We start from the raw sequence: 17,481 nt of genomic DNA on the forward strand, positions 1-17,481 counted from the left end.
CAAATGGCCTGATTCTACTAAGATTCGAACCCACGACCACTCGCTTATCAAAGCGGACTACGGCTACGAAGCTCTCATAGATGGTTAACTTGGTGCGTCGACGAATTCTACTCGATCGGAGGGTCCTCCGGAGACCAAAGTCTGCGCCGTTGAATTTCTCGCTGGTATCGTTGTCGGCAGTTACTAGTGACCGCAGATACACGAACTCGTCGACCACCTCGATTTCATCACCACCAACTTGAACTCGAGGTGGGAGGTTAGCACTGTCTTCTCGTGAACCCCTTCCTTTCATGTATTTCGTCTTCAATGCATTGCATTGATGACTAGTCCAATCCGTTTGGCTTTGGCCTTTAGTTCGATGTACGCATCCGCCATCTTCACAAAGGTCCGAGCCACAATGTCGATATTGTCGGCGAAACCAAACAGTTGAATCGACTTTTGGAATATCGTGCCACTCGTGTTAATCCCCGCTCTTCCAATGCCACCTTCCAGGGCAATGTTAAACAGTAGGCACGAGAGACCATCAACTTGCCTTGGGTTTCGAAGGGACTCGAGAGTGCTCCCGATACTCGAACTACACACATCACTCGATCCATCGTCGCTTTGACCAACCGCGTTAGTTTATACGGAAATCCGTAGCCGTGCATAATTTGCCATAGCTGGTCTCGATCGATAAACCAATCGATAAACAAATGAAATCGATAAACAAATGAAACCGTTTATCGATGAAATCGATAAACAAATGATGTGTGGGCACGTTGTATTCGCGGCATTTCTGCATAACCTGTCGAATCGCGAATATCCGATCCATGGTGACGCGGGCACTCATGAATCCCGCCTGGTAGTGCTCCACGAACTGCTTCGCGAATGGTGATAGTCGACGGCAGAGTATTTGGGAGAGTACCTTGTAGGTGGCGTTCAGCGGGGTGGTTGCCCGGTAATTGCAGCACCCAAAGGAGCTTGGACGGCAACCTCCTTACAGACGAGTGTGAGGTGATCGAAAGGTGGAAGCAGCACTTCAACGAGCATCTAAACGGCGATGCAGTAGAGCGCGAGTACGGTACGGCATCTGATCTTGGTACACGAGCAGAAGACATCAGGATTCCAGCCCCCGATCTCCTGGAGGTTCAGGAGGAGATTGCTAAAGCCGTGCAATGGACCGTTCCACGTTCGCTCTCGTACGGTGTTGCACCGTTTGCATTCGCCGTCAAACCAGTCGTTTCTATTATTCGGAGCCTAGTAGCGCTACAGCAGTGCTACCTATGGCGGATCGGATGCTCCTCCAGTCATCTTCAAGAGTAGCTGCGCCAAGCTGCTCTTCCGTGGGTAGCGCTGCCTCCAGCTGCTGCGGGTGTTCCTGTGCAGCCTCGGCGTCCCGCAGTTGCGGCGTTCGACTTCGGCAGGTGTTATACACCGTCGATAGTTTTGAGCGCATGCACACAGCTACTAGGTAGTGGTCCGAATCTATATTCGCACTGCGGTAGGTGCAAACGTTGATGATGTCGGAGAAGAACCTGCCGTCGATTAGAACGTGGTCAATTTGGTTCTCGGTCTGTTGATCGGGTGATCTCCAGGTGGATTTGTGGATACCTTTGCGGGGGAAGAAGGTACTTCGGACTACCATACCACGGGAGGCCGCAAAGTTTACGTACCGATGGCCGTTATCATTAGACACGGCATGCAGGCTATCTGGTCGGATTACCGGTCTGTACATTGCGTCCCGTCCTACCTTAGCATTCTGGGGACATAAATGACGACATTCAAGTCCCGTCGCGGGCAGCTATCGTCGCCGGGTCTTTCTTCATGTAGGTAGTGCACGTTGATGATGCTGTAGTTGAAGAACCGAAGAACTTGTACATCCTTGCGTTGATTGGCTGCCACCCCATCAGACGTTGGCGCATCTTACCTAGTACTATGAAGCCGGTTCCCAGCTCGCTGGTGGTGCCACAACTCTGGTAGAAAGTAGCCACCCGGTGCCCACTTTTCCATACCTTCTGTTTTGTCCAACAAAGTTTCTAAAGAGCTACGGCTTCGAAGTTGCATGGATGTAGCTCGTCGTAGATTATCCTGTCGCATCCTGGAAAGCGATTTTCAATTCCATGTCCTGTAGCGGTCATAGTATTTCAAGAATTTGTTTAAAATTAATTTATAATCGATCAACACAATTGTGTTGCGCCAAGATGTAGACAACCGTAGTTTGTCGTATCTGTCGCACCCTAACGCACGCGTCTTTCCGAGAATGTGCATCTCTAGATTAGGCGGTTGAGAAAACCCGAAGTAGTTCCCATATAGAATTGCCAAAAAAAGGCTCGAGAGGGACAGATAGGGCCTAATGACGGCAGCCAAAATGAAACAACCAGCAGAATTGTAGATTTCCGAATATTCCCGACGAGATTTGCGGGAAATTACGTACTTCCTGTAAATTCGTACGCAATCACCTTCCCTGATCTGAGGACTAATAATGATCGTTCATTTCGTCCTAGATCGTTGAGCAATTTGAAAGTGTCGCGTTGAAAGTCTGTTGTCCGCGTTTTCTAATTAATTTTTGTTAAGTTTCGTGACGTGATTTATTAGATACTTGTCTTAATTCCTTCATTCCTTGTTCAATTTACAATAGGCTCGTTACAAAGTGAAGTTGAATTGATTTATTTAGTGCGAATAGTGCGTTAAAAATTGTGTGCAAAGTAGAAAGGTAAATGTGCTCAAAGTTCAAAGCCATTGACCCCGACCATATGCTAATGACCCCGTTTGTACAGCCACAAGGCTGCGCACTCTCACCCACAACCGAACGAGCAAAAGCAGGACAGCGAAAGACGCAACGCGTACCGTTCTTCCCCAGGACGAAATTTTTCCCGGCAGCCGTTTCATCGCGTGGGACATTCACAGATCGCACTTCATCTGCCCACGTGACCAGCATCGGATAGACAAAAGTCCTCCGGTGAGGCTGGTGGCCGTTTCCGGTCGAGGGATCCCGGAAAGCGGCGCTATGCAGTAGATTAAATTTCATCATCCAAATCGGCGTGTGCCGATCGACCGCGTTGGCCTAATGTGATCGCCAGCAGCAGCAGTTTAACACGCCAACGACCAACATCAGCATCAGCAGCAGCACACAGCAATCTATTGGTGAGTCGTTCCAATTTACTCTCGAGAGCGGTGGGCGCGTCCATGAAGGATCCCACAATTTAATTGTGATATTCGAATAACCGACTATTAGTCGCACTGGCCGGTATCGAAACCGCACCCATGATTTTTGCTCGTTGAGTGGAAGCCGAAATAGCGTGCACGCGTTTCAGAATTTTTGATCGCCCCACTCAACAAATCTAAATCCCGGGTAGCCATAATCCCGAGAGCCATTTGCTCGCACCGCAGGACGTCACTGCATATATCCATTCTGGAGCAGCTGATCGAAACTTGAAAAGCACATGGGTCAATGAGCACTAGAGATAGGGAGAGGAAAAACGCACACAATAGGAGCTTAGTCTAGACGATAAGTTACACACATACAACGATAATGATAATATGAAGCATGCATGTTAAATTAAAATACAAACCTGTTCGTTAATAATTAATAATATATGGAGTTTGGTTCATGCAGATAATGTTGTAGTTTTGTTAATGTAATGCTCCCGCAAGGTTTTAGTCCGGTTCTAGTGTTTCACGTCATTTTGGTTCGTTTTCCGTCTGTAGTAGTTTCGTCTTCCGCGTGGCGGAATTTGAACGATCGGCAAAGCTTTTCTTTCAGAGTGCGCGCGATACCTGGTGGTAAATAGCGACATTACCCGTGATGAGAAATTATAGTGCGGGTGGTTTCTTACCGCAAACTCTCTGAGAGGATATGAGGTATTGAAGATTTCTGCTGGAGGATAAAAGGGTGTCTACCCGTTTTTAGTGACCGGATTTTGTGTAGCCATCTGGTCTGATCCTGATTCCTTTTTTGTATACTCTTTGGAACGACCCTTTAGGGAAGTCTCAACCGGGCAAAACTTATCTAGGTGGGCAGTCTCCATTTCGGAGTGGCGCTTAAGCTGCCTGCAAGCTAGGGATCGACCAGGGCCGGCTACAGTCCCAAGTGTCCAATCGTAGTCCTTATTTCGTTGCCTAGGTCCATGCCGATCGTTCCGATTCGTATTATCTCTTACGTTGTTTGTAACATGTTGTTTTCCGGGGCGGTTCGTTGGGCCTTCCCCAACCCCCTGTCTCGCCGGGGACCATCGTGTCAGCTCCATTTAGAGTCCCACGCTGCCACCAGGACGTTGATCAGCGACTCATAATATGAAGATCAGACGTTGTTTTGAGCTGCACCGTCTTGGTGAACAGACGCTCGGGTTGGCGAAGCATTTCCTCCACCGCCGGAATATGGTTTACGCGCCAATGTTCGCGTCACACCTTTCACTTAGTTGTTGTCGGATGACAACATTGCCCAGGCAACACCAACCAGTTGTATCCATGTTTCAACCGGCAGTCTAGTGTAATCATATGACTCGAGGAGCTTGTGAAACTTGTAAGGGCCGAAGCTATGTTTGACGCTCCTTCCAGGTCGTCAACTCTCCATTCGAAGCCCCTTTTTTCAGAGATGGTTGGAACGATTTTCACGGAATAGGTTGCAAATGAGAGGTCTCGTTGCCTCAAGACCCTAGTGAGTTTTATTATATTCGAACTGTAACTTTGTCTGTTATGTATCAAAATTAAAAAATCATAAAACTCCATTATCTTAGAAACTACACAACCGATTTGAACGAAATAGGTGTTTAATGAATGGGCTTTCTTCAAAATCCCTAACTAACAAATTTCATGATGATTGAACATGCGGTTCAAAGGTTATGACAAGGAACGTGTTCAGAAAACATTTTAAATTCACTCGTTTTGCTAAAGATGGCTAGACTGATTTCAACAATCTTAGTAACAAATTAAAGGTTTAGTTGCCTTATTTTTACCCATTTCATTTAATTATTATATTAGTCAACAAAATTGAAAAAAAAATGCTGCCCCAAGATCAAATTGCAGGAATTATCAAGGTGTATTTTTTTTTAAGTGTTCGTGTGATTCTATTTTAACAAATAATAAGTTCGAATGAGAAAGGCTGGGTCTCACCGCTAGGTGGATTAATTGGGTTTTTTTTTATAAAACTTGAAACTTGCTCTTAAAACATGTCTGTAGCAATCAAACAAATCATAATTCAATTGGAAACCCTTAAACTACCACAGTATGATCTCCCACTGCTCTCTCCCACTCTGCGAGAACATTCCGAGCCATTTGGTGCTGACATAAATCAAACTTTGGGACTGTTTTCTGGCCGATAATGATAAAACATAATTTTAGCGTCTAAACGGTTTGTTGAATTGGTATGGTGTTTTCGGCAATGTTGTAAATAATGATTTTTTCCTTCTAAAAACAGAAATGTTTAGTTATTAATGTGTAGTTTTTGTGAAAGAAAATCAGATCTTCAAAAAGTGAACTTTTAGAGATATTCAATAATTAATAATTCTTTCAACCTTTTCTCGAAAAGAATTTTTGTTTTCACGAGGTATATTTTTTATAGAACAACATAAATACTTTCTCCAACTTTGGTCAAGATAAATCATTTTAACTCAAATAAAAAGGATAGTTTGTTTTGCTAATTTAAACTTTTTTTGTTTCCAATTTTACCATCACTAAATTTTGACTGATTTTAGTAAACATTGTTTTCTTCAATGTGTAAAAATAGATTTTTAAAAGAGGTACTTTTTAAGATATTAATATTTTGTTACAATTTGTAAAATTTGGTACAGGAAAAGATCAAGCTAACATATCGTTTTTCTGACATAGAATACTTTATTAATGAGTCATATTTTCGGATAGCTTTGTTTAAAACAGTAGTCGTGAGTCAACATGAACAACTGATGAAACGGGCAACTAATTTAATCGACCATTTGTGATTTGGCTGAAGCTTTTCATAGATGTTTCTATAGGCAAAAGATGCCATTTTGTGCTATTGGCCTATTATTTGAAACACGACTCATTTATGAGAAGCTATTGAAAAATGCTCTTTTGGGAAGGTATTGATGATTACAAATATTTTTAGGGCCAAAACAGTTTGTTTGATCGGTGTGACGTCTTCGGCAAAGTTGTAGTAAATAATTTTATCTTTCCGAACGGTTCCAAAGTCAAAACGGTTCGTTTGATTGGCATAGTCTCTTTAGCAAAATTATAGATAATTATTTTGTCTTTCCAAAAAAAAATACCCTGTGAAAAAATTTTTTTTCAAAATATCATAACTTTTGTTTCCCGTTTTCTTCATGATTGGACTGGTTTAATTGTTTAGGTATTTTTTTAGGTTTAGGTAAAGTTTTGAGAGTGAGTTTTTTTGCATAATTTAATTTGAATTTTTCTTTTAAGTTTAAAAAAAAATTAGTGTGTATTTTTTTTCGGAAAGACAAAATTGCAACTTTGTCGAAGACGTCACACCGATCAAGCAATCCGTTTTGGCCCTAAAAATATTTGTGATCATCTCAAAAATTAGTCGTGTTCCAAAAAATTAAACCAATAGCACGAAACATCATCTTTTGCCTATAGAAACGTTCATACAAAGTTTCAGCCAAATTGACAATTTCAAAAAAAAATTAATAATGGGACATATTTTGTGGAACTGCTCAGCTGCCTCAATTGCAACCGCACTGGTTACAATTTATGTTATATAATGTGTTTCTAATTTCGAAATATGTTATATTTTGATATAAACTTTTGAATGTAAGATAAGATGCAGCCGTAATCTGCTAGTGCCTGCTTATGAGTGAGTTGATTGGAGTATTCACTACACTCTATGGTGCAAATGAAACCGGCCAGATGTTAGGTTAGATTTCAAACAGTGATAACTATCTACTCAAACAATGAATCGCAATCATCTACGTGTCGATGAATAAATAAAACGTAGAACATTTTTGAAATAACAGTAAGCAGTGTGTCCTTAAAAATAATTTCTGTTCACTTCAAATACAGGTAAGAATTAGATATTACAGCTGTCATTTGACAGCCAATTGAGCGTACCGTCACGAATGTAAAACTATACAGCTATCATGTCTTAACGAAGTAGGTACCTATTATTACTTAAACCGGTGCCCACTAAACCTGCATAATTAGTAATCGATAGTTCGCCTCAATGTCGATGTTATTTATTGTACAGAACTGTCAGGGTGGTAGAGGAGGAACGGGGATACTGACCTAAGTGAAACGGGCGACAGTGTTGGTACACCATAATTTAAAAAAATAGAACGCCTCCACACTTGGTCGCCCGCAAAGAAACACCAACCTTCGGGTGGTGGGTGGATTTTTTGCTGCATCGATTTATGACTGCAGCTCAAACTATACAATTTAAGTGCTGTTGAGAAGTGAGAACTATTTTTCACGGCGATGCTGCACAAACATAAACCATTTTGTTCGCAATTTGATTGTATAATTTTGCGCTATAATTTTGATGCAAATCAATTTGTGAAAATGGGTCCGGTCGAGACCCGTTAATACTCGATGATGCATTTCTGGCGCGGTTGGGTCTCATCATCGAAATCTTCGTGTCGAACGGAGCACGAATCACTGGTTGGTCTGATGGGCCGGTTAACCGTGGTAAACATAGAATGGCTGAATCGTTTAGATTTATGAACCGATTTATGTACCGGATTACAATCACCACTCAACCCCCTAGCCTTAGGCCGTTGTGAGATTAAAATGTGCGCTATTGATTGGCTCATTTTCACCTGGGCGTGAGTTTGATATTATACGATATTATTTTTAAACCATCCGAACCAAAGTGGCTGTTCAAAGTTGTTTCAACTCAGCGCAAATGGGCTGCCTACAATCACGATACTTGATGGGTCTTCATCTGAAAGAAATGTTCTGGTTTATAGTTTTCAAATAACCTACAGTTAACACTTACCCACCAGATTATTGAATGTATAAATGTAGTTGATCATTTTCTCAAGGTTGCCTGAGATAACCATTTAAAAAAATATCTATCATAACAAGATTGAGAATCTCAAAGTCATGCAACTTACGGCGCACAATTTGATCAGTTCGAGCAGGTCCACATTGCATTCACGCAAAAATAGGTCAATCACACGAACGCGTATTCTACGGCCGACGAAAAAAAGCGGCTCGAACTGGCCCGACATTTTCCGGGCAATAACAATTAGAGCTTGCGTCATTGAAGGTACATTACCGCATCATAGTGTGGTAAAGTGAACCACGCATTAATTAATCGAACGGTCATTTTTTTGTGATTATACGTCTTCACGACCGCGGTTCCAAAGATCTCGTTTTAATGATCCCATCCTGTTGAGGATCACCGGCGGATGATGAGATGTCATGAACAAAATTTGGCTCGATATTGAAACCATTAGTTAGAACCGATCATGCGCCAACAGAACACCAACATCCTGGTTCGGAATTTAAGACCTCAATGTCGGGTTTGCCTTTCTTACATTGAGGTCGAGTTTTGGAGTGTTGTTAATTATCAAATATGATTTCACCAGAATAGGTAATAAACTGCATCGTTAGATCAAAATAATTGGTGCAAACTAGTGCAAATCTGTTTGATTATTCGAACAGTGAAAATACTTTTAATATACGGTAACTCAATTTAATATTCTGCCAATTATAAAATTGATAATTCTTCTACCAGCTATTGCACTGAAAATATTTTTTCGTTATTCTCTGCACGCACATTTCGTAAACATGATATTCGTAGATTGTACAGCTCTTTGGCTGGATGTATAAAACATTCGTACTGCAAGTTATCGAATAGAATTGCCACTTTACGCATAATTTGTACAATTTACGAATGTACTTTCATACGAACGTGGATAACAACGAACAAAAAAAAACGGGAGCACGAATATTTAGTAAATACTATTTACTTGAACTAAATTTTTGTGTTCTGTTAATTTTGATTTCGTATAATGTACATAAATAGTTGTTTGTACGATTGGTTGCGTTTATTTTTAAAACCTTTCGTTACGTATACGAATATAAATCTGTAACAGTTTTGACAGTTCTGACAAAAGTACCTTCATATTTATTACGCATTGGTTTCGTTGCAGAAAACAACAAAAGGTTTTGTATTTAAAACATACGTTTTCGTGGAATAAACTAAAATATATTTTCAGTGTGTAAACTATCCACTCTTTTCTGTTTCTGGCGGAGAGCATAATTGTGTTTTTCAATATTCAAGCGCTGAGGATAGGTGTTTGTATATCATGCATATTATTGTTTATATTATTAGAGCGATGTCAACTTATGCATTTGAGTCGATAATCGAATGATTTTGCATCACGACAATGCAAGGCCTCATGTTGCTAAAGTCGTGAAAACTTACTTTGACTTGTTCCGATAGCTTGCCAGAGCAACATTTCAACTTCTTTGAAAATACCAAAAATTGGATTGATTTATTCATCAAACCTAAGGAGGAAAAATTCCTTCGACATGGCATTCGGACAAAACTTTGCGTAATTCCAGTGTAATTTGAATTAATTCTAGTTTCTAATACGTGTTCAAAGAATCAGCCTGGGTGGCCTACGCTAAGTAAGCAATTCAAATAAAGTGACAATGGTATACTCAAAGATATGCAACAAAGTCTGCCATTCCTCGTACAACACTTCCTTTCTTCCTACAATCAGTCATTGAAAACGACATTAAAATGAATTGTGCTCTCTGACAGCATGATTTACCATAACACATTGCGAATAAGTAATAAACCACAACCTCGCCAGTTACCGGACCACCATCGGACCGACAACGTGAGGATCGATTCGGGTATATCACCTCAACATACCGAACTGAACAGCACACATGCACTAGTGCACGCGGTTCGCTCAGGTACCGTCCCAGTCTAGCTCACCGGCCATATGCCACTGTCCCCATATAGCATCGCAGTTCGGACGGCCGCCAGCAAGACCCGATACGTTCACGGGGATCCGAGTTGCTGTGGTGCCTGGCCACGGTTTTTTTTTTCTTTGGATTTTCGTTCTACTGGTAACGTGGTAGTGGTTTTTGGTAGTTACTTTACATGATGCGCTCTGTAGCAACAACCCGCAGTATCGTCACGATTGCAAGCCACTAGACCAGATTCGTGTGCGCGCGCGCTCTCGTTATGCTTTTTCGATTTCTGTGGTAGCAGGGCACGCTTTCATTCTACGGCACGTGGCGCCTCCGCAGCCTAGCGCGCCAGTAGCGTTTTGTGACAGCATGAATGAACATCGTCGTGCCCGGGTCGAAGTGAATGCGGTTGGGTTGCGTTGTGGGTGTTGCGGTTCTTCCATCAATTCAATTAAAACATTTCTATTGACGGAGCTCTCCAGATCGGGCAACCACTTTCGTCGCGATTCGTTAGCTTTGTTATTGATTGTTTGCCGGACTTTTTCGCGTCTGTTTTGCGTTGCATAGGGTGTTTGCTATTTGTAATCGATTTATGGAATTGGCACGCGAACTGGCCAAAACCTGCGGCTGCCAAGCTGGTTGATTGTCGCGCTCTGGTACACATTCACCGGCAGTTGGTAGCGTTAGTAGTTTGCTTTATGCAGAATCAGTGTTCGGTGCAGCAAAGAAACAAACAAAAGAAATACAAAAAAATCGGTCAATTGTGCAGTGCTCTTACATACAGTGGATTTGCTATGATTTGTTTCTAATTGATGTAATATTCTTTCAGGAAGTGTCAAAAACAGTACTCTGTGACAACCATCGTAAGCTGGCAGAAAGTAACAGTAAGAGAAATATGAATACCAAAGTGTTGGATAAGTGAAGAGTTTCAAAACAAGTGATAATCACATGTAGGCTTGCAACCACAATGATAAACTTTTTTACTCAGGACAGCGCCTTAGTTGAATTTTAGTGATTTGACAAAAAAGTGTCTGTAGAAATGACCAAACGATATAAACTTCCAAATATGAAATATGGAAATAAAATGAAATTATCGTTCATGTAGAATCGTTTGAAATGTGTATAACATAAATTTTTGTTGGAAGAATAACAAAGCAAATGTAATGGAAAATTCATCAAATCGAAAAAATGGGTTCCATACCGTACAGGTCTAGCCCACGTCCAGTTGGCTGCAAATCCTATCAAATAAATGATGAAAGTGGGATAAATCCATCGTTGCGGAATAATTTGCCTAAAAGCTAATATAGTTTGAATTTTCCCCCGAATAAAACTGAACGAATTTCGAAGTTTTTTACATTTTAATGTTAAAATTTAATTGATCATATTTTCATTTATTAATTATCAAATAGCATCCGAATAACCTGAAATTTTATGATAGATTTTGTCTTTATCTATTTAGCTCGACATTTGTTTATTTTTGCGTCAATCAATACGATGATTATACAACTTTCTCAAAGGCATACCGAATATCGATAAAATTCATGGAGTTTATTCGATTAACCAAAGCATGTGAACAAATTGAAATTTTTTCTTCATGGTGAATAGTTTTATCGGCTATAAAACTCTAGGATTCTCAAAAAAATCCTACTTTTATCGAAAAAAGTAGTCCAATGTAGGAAGTTTTATGTTTTCAGTTGACCTGAATGCCGCAAGCCTCGAAAGCAGCAGTTCTCAACCTGACAAAATGAATGTCACAATGCTTCGAATAAAATTTTCCAGAAACATGTTTTCTGGTGCTTTATGGGAGAGTAATACTAACTTTACTGTAGATTACTTCGGTTATGTTCACACCATCTGGATAAACAAAAAATATAGGGAACACAATTGATTTGGAAAACATCGCTAAGAAAAAAACCTAAATTAATCCACCTAGCGGTCAGACCCAGCCTCTCTCATTCAATTTTTTATTCGTAAAAATAGATTTACATGAACGCTTCAATCCAATAAATGTATATTCACTCATTAGGTTCTAAAATATTGATGTTGTAATCTTTACATATAAAAATGCAGTCAAGTCTGTCTGTCTGTCTGATACATATTGGCCCGAAAACTACCGAACCGATCGACGTGAAAATTTGTATGTAGGGGTTTTTGGTGCCGATAAAGGTTCCTATGATAGTTTGAGACCCCTCCCTCTTCTGGAAGGGAGGGGTCCCATACAAATGAAACATAAATTTCTGCACAACTCAAGAACAAACCAAGCAAATGAAACCGAATTTGGCATGTGGATGTTTTAAGGGGTAACTAATATGTCCAAAATAGTTGGATGAAACACAAATTTGTGCACATCTCGAGAACTAATCAACCAAATGGAACAAAATTTGGCAGGTAAATGTTTTTAGAGGTAACAAATATGTCCATAATGGTTTGACGCCCCCCCCCTTTTCTGGAAGTACATGTTTCTTCACAAATTTGTGCACATCTCGCGAACTAATCAACTAAATGAAACCATATTGGCAGGAGAATGTTTTTAGTGGTAACAAATATGCTCCATAATCGACCTCAGACAACATTTTGGATTGTAAGATGGCAACTTCCGGTTTCTGGAAAACAGCCGAAAATGGCCGATTTCCACCCAATATAATAATATCCGGATCTAGAATAATACACAGAAGCCTAAATCGACCACAGATAGCATTTAAAATTCTGAGATGGCGAATTCCGGTTTCTGAAAACAGCAGAAAATGACCAAATACCACCCAATATGAGTTTTTCTTTAACCAGTATGCCGTTCAAAATCCAGAAATTGTCTCCAAATGCCATTATGAAATCCAAAATGGCGATTTCCGGTGTCGGAAAAACAGCGGCAAATGACCAAATACCACCCAATATGGGTATTTCCGGAACCGTAATGATGCACTGGAGCCACAAATCGACTTCAGACAACATTTTGAATTGTAAGATGGCCACTTCCGGTTTCTGGAAAACAGCCTGAAATGGACGATTCCCATTAAATATTAGTATTTCTGGAACCAGAAAGATGCACAGAAGCTAAAAATTAATCACAGACACAATCTTGAATTTTAAGATGGTGACTTCCGGTGTCTGGCAAACAGCCCGAAATGACCAAATACCATTCAATATGAATGTTTTCGGAACCAGAATTACGCCCAGATGACAGAAATTGATTTCACAGGCAATTTTAAAGTCCAAAATGACGACTTTCGGCTTCTGAAAAACAGTCCAAAGTGACCAAATATCACCCAATATGAGTTTTTCTTTAACCAGTATCCTAAATACCATTTTGAAATCCAAGATGGCGACTACCGGTTTGTGAAAAATAGCCTAAAATAAACAAATACTATCCAATATGAGTATCTCTGGAACCAGAATGATGCAAGGAGCTAACAATTGACCTCAGGCACAATTTTGAATTGCTAAATGGCAACTTCTAGGAAACAGTCGAAAATGACCGAATAATACTCAATATGGATATTTCCGTAAACGTGATGATGCATAGAAACCAAACTTTGACCCTGGACCAGGGTTGATATTTGTTGACACTCTTGAGTGAAAGTGAAAAAAAGCATCCATAAACGTTATTTTTTTATAATCCTTTTAGAGTTCTCCCTTCCCGCTTTTTGCATGGAAGTGAACTGCCAAAACACCTCATTATATTTCATGCGATGGAAGCAAGACAACAAAATCAGTTTATCAGTTAACGAAAATTGTCAAGGCATCGGTCAGTGTCAGTGAAAAAGTGTTTCGGTGAGGTTCATTTTGGTTGAGTGGACTGTTTGTTTTTCGTTTTCGCTTTGAAGTGAAGATCATTTGGTAGGATTTGTCGTCAAATTTTATTCCGTAACCGTGAACGATGCGCGCGATCTATTTCATCTGAGTATAACAACACGTTACTAGTACGAAAATCTAATGTATCTGAAAGAGTGCTGCGATCATTGAAGGGGAAAATTGAAAATGATTGGCTGTAATTTTCGAAGAATTTTGCTGGGAAAATGACTTTTATCAGCACTGCCCTGGACACTATTTTGAATTTGAAGACGACCACTTTTAGTTTCTGGAAAACAACCAAAAATACCTCCCAATATGGGTATTTTCGGTGTCAGATTGATGCCAGAAAGTCTGCTGATAATGACAGAATACCACTCAATATGAATATATTCAGAATTAAGGCGATGTACAGAAGCCAAAAGACGAGGATGTTGTCATTTCGATAAAACCAATCATTTCAAACGATTTGTTATTTGACTTTGATCATATCCTATGGCCGATTCGTCGTGCATTTGTAGACTTCAAACAAACCGCAAGGAATGAATGAACTTGGAACGTTCAAATAGTACGACACCACATTTAAATTATGTTGAGGCCACATATATCGATCAAAGCAGGTATAGTTTTAAATAGTCTTTGAATTTCTCTTCTTTCCATAACTTTTGAGCTACATATCAAACTGTTATGAAGTTTGTTATTTGTAAGTTTGGGAGATGACTAGTTCGTATGACACTAGTTATGTTCAAATAAGTCATGTAATCTCTGAGATAATAGACTTTCGTTATTTTATTAACAATTTAATACATAACGGTTGCTTAAGTTCGATTATAATCAAATGAAATGGGAACGTGTAGGGCAGCCAAACTTTGAAACCACGTGTTCAATCATAATTCATCAGTTAACCCTTAACTAGCCCGCTCATCTGATAATAATAATCAAATCGGTTGTGTAGTTTCTAAGATAATGAAGTTTCGTGATTTTCACAAGTCGGCACATTACAAATGAAGTTACAGTTCGATTACAGTAAAATTTAATAGGGTCTTCTGAGGCAGCTAGACCATTCATTTGACACTAATTTAGTGGAAATCGGGTCGGCCATCTCTGAGAAAAGTGAGTGAGTCCAAGTAGTCTTCGGAATATGTTCCTTTGCATAGCTGGATTTCACAATTTTAAACACAACAGGCAAAATAATAGTCCGACTACAAAACAAATCAATAGGGTTTTATGGGGCAACTAGACCATCCATTTGACACTGATTTTATGAAAATCGGTACAGCCATCTCTGAGAAACATGAGTGAGATTAAACAGTCTTCAGAACACGTTTCTTTTCATAACTTTTGAACCACAAGTTCAATCTTTATGAAATTCAAAACTTAAGAGTTTTCTACGTAGCCCGTTCTTTTGAGACCAATTTTGTTCAAATTGGTTGTGTAGTTTCTGAGATATTGATGTTTCATGATTTTCACATTTTTAAACATAACCTCTAAACTAAAAATCCGATTACAATGAAATTCAATAGGGTGTTATGGGGCAACAAGGCCTTTCATTTGCAATTAATTTCATGAAAATCGGTCCAGCCATCTCTGAGAAAAGTGAGCGAGAATAAAAATCTGCACATACACACAAACACACACACATACAGAAAAACATATCCTTTTAAAACGTGGAATTACGTCTTTAACGAAAGTATATCGTGCCGTTCCAAACGTTGTAAACCCATGTTCTACACAAACCTCATGTGCGGTGGGACAATGAAACTAATATCGGAATAGGAGACGAAATTATGTCCAATTCAAATGTTTATCACTCAGTCAGTTTTCTACGGATGTTCTTCGTTCTTACAGCATTCCAATGGAAAATTAGTTACGCATCTGCCCAAATGCGGAAAATTGTAATTTAACTATGCGACCTATTGTTCTATTGAAAACTTCAACCAAACTTCAACAAGGTTAGAACCTTGTTGAAACGCAGATTTCGATCAATCAGAACTGAGCTGCAAGATGCATGATGCGTTTCATTAATGATTTTTTGGCACGGTCAAGAATACTATACCTAATTACTCGGGAATGCATTCTTTGCACTATATAGAAGTCTGGGTTCGGCTTAAACAAATGTCATTCCAAATATCAAAATACAACACGCAACCGCATTGCGTGGCTGAGAGTATGGCACCTTCTGCTATATGGGTCGTTCCATGCGAAGTGACCACGAAAAAGCACAAACTTGAACACGACCATCACAGAGTTTGCTCAAAGTTGGGAGAATTATTCATCTACTGTCACTTTGGAAAAATCCCAAATTTGGTGTCGATTGGAATACCTCCCGCTCTGTGGGACCCCCCTTTTTATTGCGAAGTTACACATGATTTGTTCAAAATCTCTTTTTTCTTTTTCTTACAATTCATAGACGTAAGATGTCCGAAAAATACTGATAGATGATTTTTGAAGAAAATAAACCAAATCATCCAGAAAAAATATAACTTTTGGCCGGAAGTGTTGCCAGATAACTTATTTTTGTATTTGAAAACTGAATTTACATTTTTCGGCAAATGCAGCCATTTTCATCTTAAATTTGATAATTTCATCAAGTTCCTTGGAAAATTTTAAGAAACAACTATCATCCCGAGGTAATATGAGCCAATCTCGAGATATAACATTTTTACGAAAATAGTTGTAAATTTCGTAATTATTTTATTTTATAATTTAACATAAGACACCCGAAAAATAGTGATATGTGAATTTTGAAGAAAATAAACCAAGAAATCCAGAAAAAATATTGGTAATGAATTTGTTGGTTTCATCGTATTTCTCGGAAAATTTTACGTAAGAAACACTTATCACCCCGTGGTAATATGAGCCAACCTCGAGATATAGCATTTTTACGAAAATAGTTTTAATTAATTTTTCGTAAAAATGTTATATCTCGAGATTGGCTCATATTACCTTGGGATGATGAAAGTTTTTTAAGTAAATTGTCTTTTTTTATATATATACTCTCCCAGGTTTACTGTACAGTCTAACGTTTAGGTAATTTGCAAGCTATTTTTGGTAGAGCATAATCTTGTTTAAGTTTGTACATTTCTATAGCAAATTATGTTATTAGCATCAGGTACAACTTATTACAGCACATGGATAAAAAAATAAGCATTATGGTATGACTTTTCTTTGCAATATCAAAAATAACAAAAGCTTCCAAAAATGATCAATGATCCATTCTTGGCCACATATCAAAGAAATTCCATATTTCATAATCCTAATATTGGCCATATGTAAACAAATCCATGGTAACGTATTAACATTGATGCAAAACATGAAAAGTACGAAGGATTTCGGGCTGTCATAAGATATCCCATGAGATTCGTTAAAACACAAAACTGGTTTTGGATAAGAAAAATTATATTACTACAGCACCGCTATTTGATGTAATCTATCCGTTCCGCATAACATATCCGTTTTCTATTGGTTCAGATTATTTACAAAATTGTAACTTCGGTTTTATCTACCGGAACTAACGCTCCGGGCTTTAAACTATAGTTGGTAAATAATACAAATAAGTTTCTATGTGAAAAAAGTAAAGAGCGGAAGCTCATTAATAAAGATATATGACAGAAGAAAAATTAACATAGATCACTGATGTGATGTCAGTGTTATTAAATATCCTACTCAATTCAAATAAAATTCTAGCTCGAAGTACTTTGCACTGCTAGCTATGTGTGAATATAATTAAATAACGAAGATTTTCTGCTGATAAAATATATCTACATGGTAAAGTCAAATTATGAAATAAATTCGTGTGAACTCAACTTTTTCGCGAATTGGCCAAAATAGGAGCCCCGAGTAGCAAAATAA

The 17,481-nt window shown here is 39.0% G+C and overlaps 1 protein-coding gene across 5 annotated transcripts in view; it reads left to right on the plus strand.

The window, feature by feature from the left end:
* The first annotated feature begins 10,216 nt into the window (after window positions 1-10,216).
* LOC129722695 (uncharacterized) overlaps window positions 10,217-17,481 on the plus strand; it is a 153,757-nt gene continuing 146,492 nt past the window's right edge. The window contains exons 1-2 of one of the 5 annotated variants that reach the window (XM_055676368.1): window positions 10,217-10,525; window positions 10,673-10,727. The gene's annotated coding sequence lies outside the window, so the exon portion shown is untranslated. Of the gene's footprint in view, window positions 10,728-17,481 lie in introns of all 5 variants that reach the window. The other 4 variants (XM_055676370.1, XM_055676365.1, XM_055676371.1 and 1 more) reach the window with 4 other exon arrangements.

This window comes from Wyeomyia smithii, chromosome 2 (assembly GCF_029784165.1).
Source record: "Wyeomyia smithii strain HCP4-BCI-WySm-NY-G18 chromosome 2, ASM2978416v1, whole genome shotgun sequence".
Classification (NCBI taxonomy): Eukaryota; Metazoa; Arthropoda; class Insecta; order Diptera; family Culicidae; genus Wyeomyia; species Wyeomyia smithii.